An 8,380-nucleotide genomic window follows, 5' to 3' on the forward strand; every position below is an offset into this window, starting at 1 on the left:
GCATCATAACTGCAGATGTATTTAAAAGAAGTCCTAATTAATTAATGATTGAAATTAAATGAATGATATTTATTAGATTAGATAAAAGCACATTCTAAAATCCCCCGTCTTCAATAGTTTTTTTGAATTATGACATTTAATAAGGTCAGCGGTACTTCAACGACCCATGCTTTAAAAGTTGTTCTTTACGGAGCTTTCTTTCAAGTTCGAATTGCGTCGCAGACATGGTAAAATTTTGATTGACTGTGGGATAATTTAGTTTTAAAAGTGTTCTGTCTTTTAAGCCACAACCATTATTTTTCCCTTTTAGTTTCTTCGTATTATTTTTTATATTTTTTTTCACTTTGTATTTTTTAAGATTCAAATCAATTAAGAATTGAGTACTGTATTTTTCAACAAAACATTACCAACGTTTCTGAGTTTATCTAATGCTTTAATGATGATTAATTTATCTTCACTTTGAACTGAATAATCTGTTGATTTACATTTTCTGAAAAGCATTAAAGAATTACCAATAATAACTGAAATACACCTGATTCTGTTGCAATATTCTCTTTCTGTTTTATCTGTTTCTGTTTTATTATTTGTTTCTGTTTTGTTTTAGCCTCGTTTTTTTCTACCCTGTTCTGACTTTGATGCACTACCTACTCATTCAGTTGCATCTCTCTGATTCTGTTTTAATTTATCTTTGCATACATGACTCATGAGTATTACAGCACAATTTTTTAATTTCATCTTTATAAAGATGACATAAAAATAAAAAATTACTTTCAAAAACCTACAGACAATTAAAAACTGGTTTATGCGCTAATCTAATTCACTATAATATTTATTAATTGTCAAACGAATTTCCAATACATTTTAAATCCCTTATTCTAAGTAATATTAGCACTTTGAATTACATAAGTTTGAAATGATTGCATGATGCTATGGCAGTTTGTAAGTGATAGTTAAACTTTTCAAAATTTCTCCAAAATTATTAGGAGAAATTGTAAGATGATGAATTGAAACTGCATGTGGAGGAAGAAATGTGGTGAGTTGCATAACTAACTGTTAAGAGTTATTAAAATAATTTTGTTCTGTTAAATGTTTTTCTGAAGATTCTATTTAAAGATGGCGCTGTGATCAGTTTTTTTAATGTCTAATTACACTGAAAAACTTCAAAATGAAAACCTTGAATTTATTCGCCAATAAGTTAAAAACATTATTATTCTAGATGTTTCTTACAGAAATTTTTATTTTATGAAAAAAAAGTAGAATTATACTTATATTTATTATTTGTTAAAAAAACTCAGCTTTTGATTAGTTTTTTATATCAAGCTCTCTTGATTATGTAGGAATTTCAGTAACACTCAAATCAATAAATTTATCTAAATCAGCTTAATCAAACTTAGCTGAGTGAGGAAAAAGAAAAAACGTCTCTTCATCTTTCTTTACCTGATGACTAATATCATGTATAGGACAGTTAGAGATAAAGTTTAATGAAACAAGTACACTGTAATTTTTTAAAATAATCTCTACAGTTCAAAATGTTTCAAATACTTAAATTTGAATTTTTTTTATTTCAGTATTAACTTGAAACTCTAATATAAGGGTATGTCTTATTTAAATAATTTTTAGACTGTCAAGCGAAGGAATGGTGGACGTAACAAAAGTGGTCGTGGTCATGTCCGTGCTGTTAGATGTACTAACTGTGCCCGATGTGTTCCCAAAGATAAAGCCATAAAGAAATTTGTTATTCGAAATATTGTTGAAGCTGCTGCTGTGAGAGATTTGTCTGAGGCCAGTGTGTATGACGGTATGAAAAGTTTGATTTAGTTCCATAAAAATTAACTTAACTAATAAAATTCTAATATATGATAAAAGTTCATTAAAAAGAGAAAGGTTGTAACAAATGCTTAGCTTCTTGCATTTTGAAAAGAATTAAGTCAAGAAGAGCCAGAATTTTTTTAATTGTCTTATCTCTTAAGAAATTCAACCTATTATGAGAAGTATTTTTACGTGTTATAAATAAATTTAACAAAAGTTGTTAACAGTTATTGGTATGTATTGAGCATTTGTGGTAATTGAGCAATTAGTACTAATCAGGAGGGCTTGCATCAATATGATCTTCTGTTCTACTTTTTGCTAAATAATGTTCTAATCTCCACCCTGGACTCAGAATTAAAGTTGAGCTTCATGACTAAATGAACAGAATACATTTGTCTGAAAATAAATTGTTTTGTTTGATTAGTTTGTTGTTTTAAAATAAAAAATAATCTCTGTTTATAGAAATTTTGTAAAAGCAGTTATTTTTGAATATTTTTTAAGGTTTGTAATTATTCTCTGAAAAGCATATGCTAGCTATATACGAACATGTCACATAATGTCTTGTTTTATACCTACATTTTGCTAAACTAATTTCTGATCTCCACCCTGGGCTCAGATTCAAAGTTGAGTTCCATGACTAAATTGACAGAAAATATTTGATTAATAGTTTTTTAAATGTGTAATTAGTCTTAAGTTCTTACTTCATATCATACAAAATTTGCAAACTTATAATATTAACTTTTTAACTTATCAATGAAATGAAGCTTGCTAAAAAAAACTTGATAAGAAACTAAATAACTTTCCCTTTTCTTTTGATCATAAATTTATTATGAGCTTTTTACCATCTGAATTTGTCAGAAAAACAAAGTATTTACAATTATAATAAGTTTCAAAGTTTTACAGTCTCCTCCCATTTATTGCATGCATAAAGTTTAATGATGGAATAGAAAATATTTTTTTTTATTCTCTTCTTTAAAACTAATGCTATATGAATATCTGATCCTCCACCCTGGTTACAGTGCTTGATTGAATACCAGAACTAAATTGACAGATGACAATTCGATTTTTATTTTATGTACTATTTAAGAATCGTTTCAGTTTTTTAATCTATAAATCTCTTGTATCGAAGGTTATGCATTACCAAAACTCTATGCTAAACTAAGCTATTGTATCAGTTGTGCAATACATTCAAAGGTTGTACGTAATCGATCTAGAGAAGACCGCAAAATCAGAACACCACCCCCACGATTTGGTTTAAGAGTATGTTTATTTGTTTGTTTTGCTTCAATACTTTCCTATCGAATCTCTTTTATTAAATTACTTATTGAATGTTTTTAGCCTGAAAACAAGAGAACTCCAGGACAAGGCCCAGCAGCTAGTGGTGCTCCTCCAAAGAATTAATGGATGAAATAAATGTTCTCTATTAAAGATTTTTGTCTTGTTTCTTAGGCCGTGGATCTTGATTTCAAATGATTGAAGTTGTAATGATAGTAAAATTTGTGTATTGCTAGTTAACAAACCTTAATAGTAAAAAAATCGGTAAAGTTGCAGGCGAATATAAACATTTATGACCCAACAATTTCTGATTAGGTGCTTTTTTCTTATTGATGCTTTGTTTTGAAAGCGTTTCTAATTCTCTCTACTAGATAAGTTAAAAATTGCCGTTAAAGGAAAGGTCTATTGAAATTTAGCCATATTAAGAAGTTTTAAAAACGTGCCTGCAACATTTCCAAAAAAAGAACACTCAATACTTTTTTTCTCGTAAAAAAAACTACCGGTACACACCTGTCCAGATTTGGGTATAGTTACCCCCAAAGTTTTACGAAAAAACCCATTGGAGGAATTTAACACATTGACGGACAGTAAGAACAAGTGAAGTTCGAAAATTAACACTATGTTCACTTATAATTTTTAGAATATTAGAAGTATAGTTTTTCTGTTTTAGCCTAATTTTGACTAATTCAATACGTGTCCGTCATTGGGTTAACATCGATTCCTGGTAAGAAAAATTGAAATCCCTCATGACCTTCCGAGCAAGAAATTTTAATTTTAAAAATATGCTTTTGCTAAAAAAATGAGTAAATTTATTTTTTCAAATATCTTGTAAAATATAGTATATCTGACATCCCTTTCAAAATAATGACATCTTTACACAAATTACGGGAAAGAGCATTGTAATTAGTATTGATGTTCTGATTCTCTTGATCACAGCGCAAAAAAGCCATATGTTCTTGAGAGCAAACAAATTTTCTAATAGACAAAGAAAAGAGTCTGATTCCTGATGATATTGACTTTTCTGACATACGAGTCCTACTTGGAATGTGTGATTCCTGCACACTGCTTCTGAGAAAAAAGTAATTATGAGAAAGTTTATGTCCCTTCACTTTTTGATTTCTCAACTGTCATGCCTAGGCCAGAGACAAGAGGGCAGCACTGTGACTGTAAAATTGGATACCTGAAAGCATTGCACAAGCATCCACTTGATTTTCTACAACAGCCTTTGCCATCCCAGCAGCAAAGAAGATACTCAAGTTGCCTCTCCTTTATTGGAAAGAGGTATCTCATCAATTCAGTCAGTTTACATTCAGGCAAAATATTAAGACATTAGCTTCAAAAGACTCCAAAGTCAGTGAACAGATTGCTTCAGCAGTCATTTCTTCGAAAGAAGCCTTACTTCATGGAACTATAAGAATCGCACAAAGCGGTGGTGGGCGACCTTTGCCAATCATTCCGGGAAAATAGAACTTGCAAACCTTTTATCAGAAAGAAACTTACATCTACATTTCTGAAATAAAACTAACCTAATAGCAAATATTACCCTTTTAAATCAAACCTAAACTTTTGCATATAATATAAACCTAAAGATAATTTATTTATATCTCTTATTTAATTCAATTCATACAGGTGCTGCAAGTGCAAAAAGACTCTTTGGTGATGAAGTGGTTCTAAAAGCCCAAGACCTTGCAAACATTTAGATAAACACTGCTCTATCTAATTCAAACATCAAAAAGCTGGCCTCAACATTAAATCATGTCACGAAAACAAGAGTTGTTAAGCCTCAATTTCGAGCCAAGCTTCACAAAATTGGTACACAACTGTCTGAACATTTCAATCACACAAACATCATTATAGATCATAATAAGTCTCAATCAAGGCAACAAATTATAGTTCATTGCAAAAGTCTTGCAACTCTTCTCAACGGCATTTTGCTAAAAAGACAAGTGTACAAAGAACACATTTAAATTGATGATGGTGGTAGTTTCCTTAAAGTCAGCCTTGGAATTCAAGAAGATGAAATGAAAACTCAAGCTCAAGCTCTACTAGAAAAGAAGACATTAACATCCTAGCCAAAGATAGTGGAGTAAGGTCTCAACTTCTTTTTGCTGTCGCAGAGGATGTACCAGAAAAAACTATAAAAATTTGAAAACAACACTCTCTCATACTCTCTGAAACTTTTGATTTTCTTCTTTCAAGTAATATGAAGGTGGCAAACCCTGTTTGTGGGCTTCAGTGACATGCCAGCTCACATCCTTGCACATGGTGTGACATTGACCACAATAGGTTATCGCAATGTGGAAACCTTCACACTTTTGCATCCATCAGAAAATCTAATGTCTCTTTTAGAACAGCTAACTTAGACACAAAAAAGGCTAAGCAATGAGAAAATGTGGTACATGAGCTTCTATTAGATTTTTCTGACAATGCTCTTGTTCTTGATATCACATCACCTATGGAGCTACATCTTCTTCTTGGTAAAGTAAATCATCTGTTTAAGACACTTAAGGATTTCTGGCCAAAAGCAGAAGTATGGCCCAAAGCTCTTAGCATCAATGAACAGCCTTTTCATGAAGGACAGTTTGCTGGTAATGAATGCCGCAAACTCCTCAAAAATGTCGACGTTCTTCAAAGACAAGCAGAGGATGATTTCGCTTTTCATGTCATTCCATTCATTGACACACTGAGAAAATTTGATGAGCTTGTTAGAGCATACTTTGGAAATTATCTGCTTATATTCAAACTACTTCAACAAAGTTGAGCTTACCTCTCACTGACAAAAGGAAGTGTCATACCAAAAGTACATGCTAATTTCTTTCATGTCAAAGATTTCATTGATCGTCACAAAAAGTCTCTTGGACCATTCAGTGAACATGCAATAGAGGCTCTTTCTCACAGTTTTAGAATGCACTGGGAGATAACTGGGATACAAAAGGCTTATGTGTCATCCAGAATATTCAGAACAACTGCTTAGTTGCATTATAGATTTCAAGAGCAAGCGCATGTAGTATAAGCCAAGTAAAGAAATCTTTCATCTTTACATCTTTTTGTGATTTTGTTTTTCTCTTTTATTAATACTGAAAATTAAAAGAAATTGTTTTGTTTGTAACATTACATTTATTATGAGTTCAAAGAATAAATAGAAATATATCAATCCGCTGAAAAGTGTGCACATTTTTTAGTTTTCAAGAAAATTTTTTGCTTTATCTTTTTAAATCCTATCATTTATTCCCTTTAATTTGATGCTTTTAAAATACTTTACTGGATTTATCATTCACTGTTGATCATTTCTAAAGATAAAATTCATAGTTTATTACATCCAACAACAGATTATTTAAACAAATTAAAGAGTTTTTCAATTCTAAAGTGAATACTTAAACAAATGCAAATACTTTTTGTAATAAATGTTCTAATAATTATAATAAATAATTATTTCGTAATGTACATTCATTTTCTAGTAGTAACTGAGCATGGGACGAAACGATTGTTCTATAGGAAATAAAAAATTTTTTTAACATGTTATCTAATGGATTTAACGTTTCTCAAATTTCGCGTCAGCGACGGGTGTTCTAGAAAATTAGTTCAAAATTGTCTTAAACTTAGTAAAAATACCACTGATGATAAAATTCGAAAGCCACCGCTAAAGCTTCAACCAATATGGATTGCCTAATTGTTGGATGTCTAAAAAAGGTCCTTTTTTTTTTTTAACTTCTGATAAAATAAAAACCATAATTGAAGAACAGTATCACGTAGTTGTGTCAGCCCCAACCTTTCGTGCGATTTAAGCAATTAAGGTTTGCAAAAATATTATTAAATAAAAATGTTTCCTTTTGGAAAATTGTCTTATGGACTAAAGAACTCAAGATTAATCGCTTCCAGTCTGAGGGGAGAGTTTATGTCAGGCGTCATATAAAGCAAGAAAACAGCCCATTGTATGCTCTAAAGACGGTGAAGCACAGTTGGGGCAATATTAAGGTTTGGGGAGCTATGTCCTGACATGGTATAGGTCCGCTGGTCAAAGTTGATGGAAATTTGGATCAATACAAATGCAAACATATATTAATGATAACCAACACGCTACTTGGATTTAATGCACGACAAATTAAGCCAAGATCTTACAGATACTGCGAAATCTATAAGATCTTAGTATGAGGGGAAAAAAGTAAATGTTCTAGAATGACCACCCCAAAGGCCCGATCTGAATCCGATTGAGAACTTATGGTGCGATATTGGGGGTGGGGGTGGGGGTGGCTTTACGTGATAAACAAACCTCTAATTTTAATGAGTTTTTGGGGGAAAGTTCAAAAAGTCTGGAATGTCACTACTGTCTAACGATGTCAAAGGTTTGCTGACAGTATAATATGAAGATGTGCTGCAGTAATAAAGAATGAAAGGCTTCTCAAAAAAATATTAACTTAAGTTTTAATGTTTTGATGTTGATTTTTGAACTGCACTATTTTTTTGTTTCATGTTCTATTTCTATGATCACAACTTTTCGTTGTATTTTATAAACCTTTCAATAATTACAATTATACTTCAGTTTGTAATTTTTAGCTAAATAAATTAGTTACTTTTATTTTTTCTTATTTCCCTAATAAAGAAAGAAGTTATATTAACTCAAGAGATTATTATTATTATTATTATTAATACTATTATTATTATTATTATTATTATTATTATTATTATTATTATTATTATTATTATTATTATTATTATTATCATTATTATTATTATTATTATTATTATTATTATTATTATTATTATTATTATTATTATTATTATTATTATTATTATTATTATTATTATTATTATTATTATTATTAATGTTATTATTATTATTATTATTATTATTATTATTATTATTATTATTATTATTATTATTATTATTATTATTATTATTATTATTATTATTGTTATTATTATTATTATTATTATTATTATTATTATTATTATTATTATTATTATTATTATTATTATTATTTTAACTCTAACAAAGAAAACGTAAGGTGTGCTATTTCTGAGATCACCACTGCATGTAAGTATTTATAGCTCAATATCTGGCAATATATATAAGGGTATTTCGAAAAAACCAAAGTTTTAAATGTCGATATCCCCGGCTATTTTCTGGTATGGGTAGCCAATAAACCCTCAATTCCTAATTTCAGCCCAAAATGTTAACCCCAACCCTTGTTCCAAGTTCCCCCCTCAATTTTTTTTTTTTTGATTTTAGTTCTTACGCATGCACCATTCTGCCACCCTAAGTTTGAAGCAGTTGTGTCAAAAGACAGTCCAACTA

At 30.0% G+C, this 8,380-nt stretch overlaps 1 pseudogene across 1 annotated transcript; it reads left to right on the top strand.

The window, feature by feature from the left end:
- The first annotated feature begins 129 nt into the window (after nt 1-129).
- LOC145185764 (small ribosomal subunit protein eS26-like) lies at nt 130-3,237 on the top strand (annotated as a pseudogene). The gene is made up of 4 exons (XR_016455929.1): nt 130-227; nt 1,621-1,798; nt 2,939-3,069; nt 3,148-3,237. The product of XR_016455929.1 is annotated as a small ribosomal subunit protein eS26-like (transcript).
- The last annotated feature ends 5,143 nt before the right edge of the window (nt 3,238-8,380 follow it).

This window comes from Hydra viridissima, unplaced genomic scaffold (assembly GCF_058129835.1).
Source record: "Hydra viridissima isolate aposymbiotic clone 2 unplaced genomic scaffold, HvirCarnegie_v1 scaffold_9, whole genome shotgun sequence".
In the NCBI taxonomy this organism is placed as follows: domain Eukaryota; kingdom Metazoa; phylum Cnidaria; class Hydrozoa; order Anthoathecata; family Hydridae; genus Hydra; species Hydra viridissima.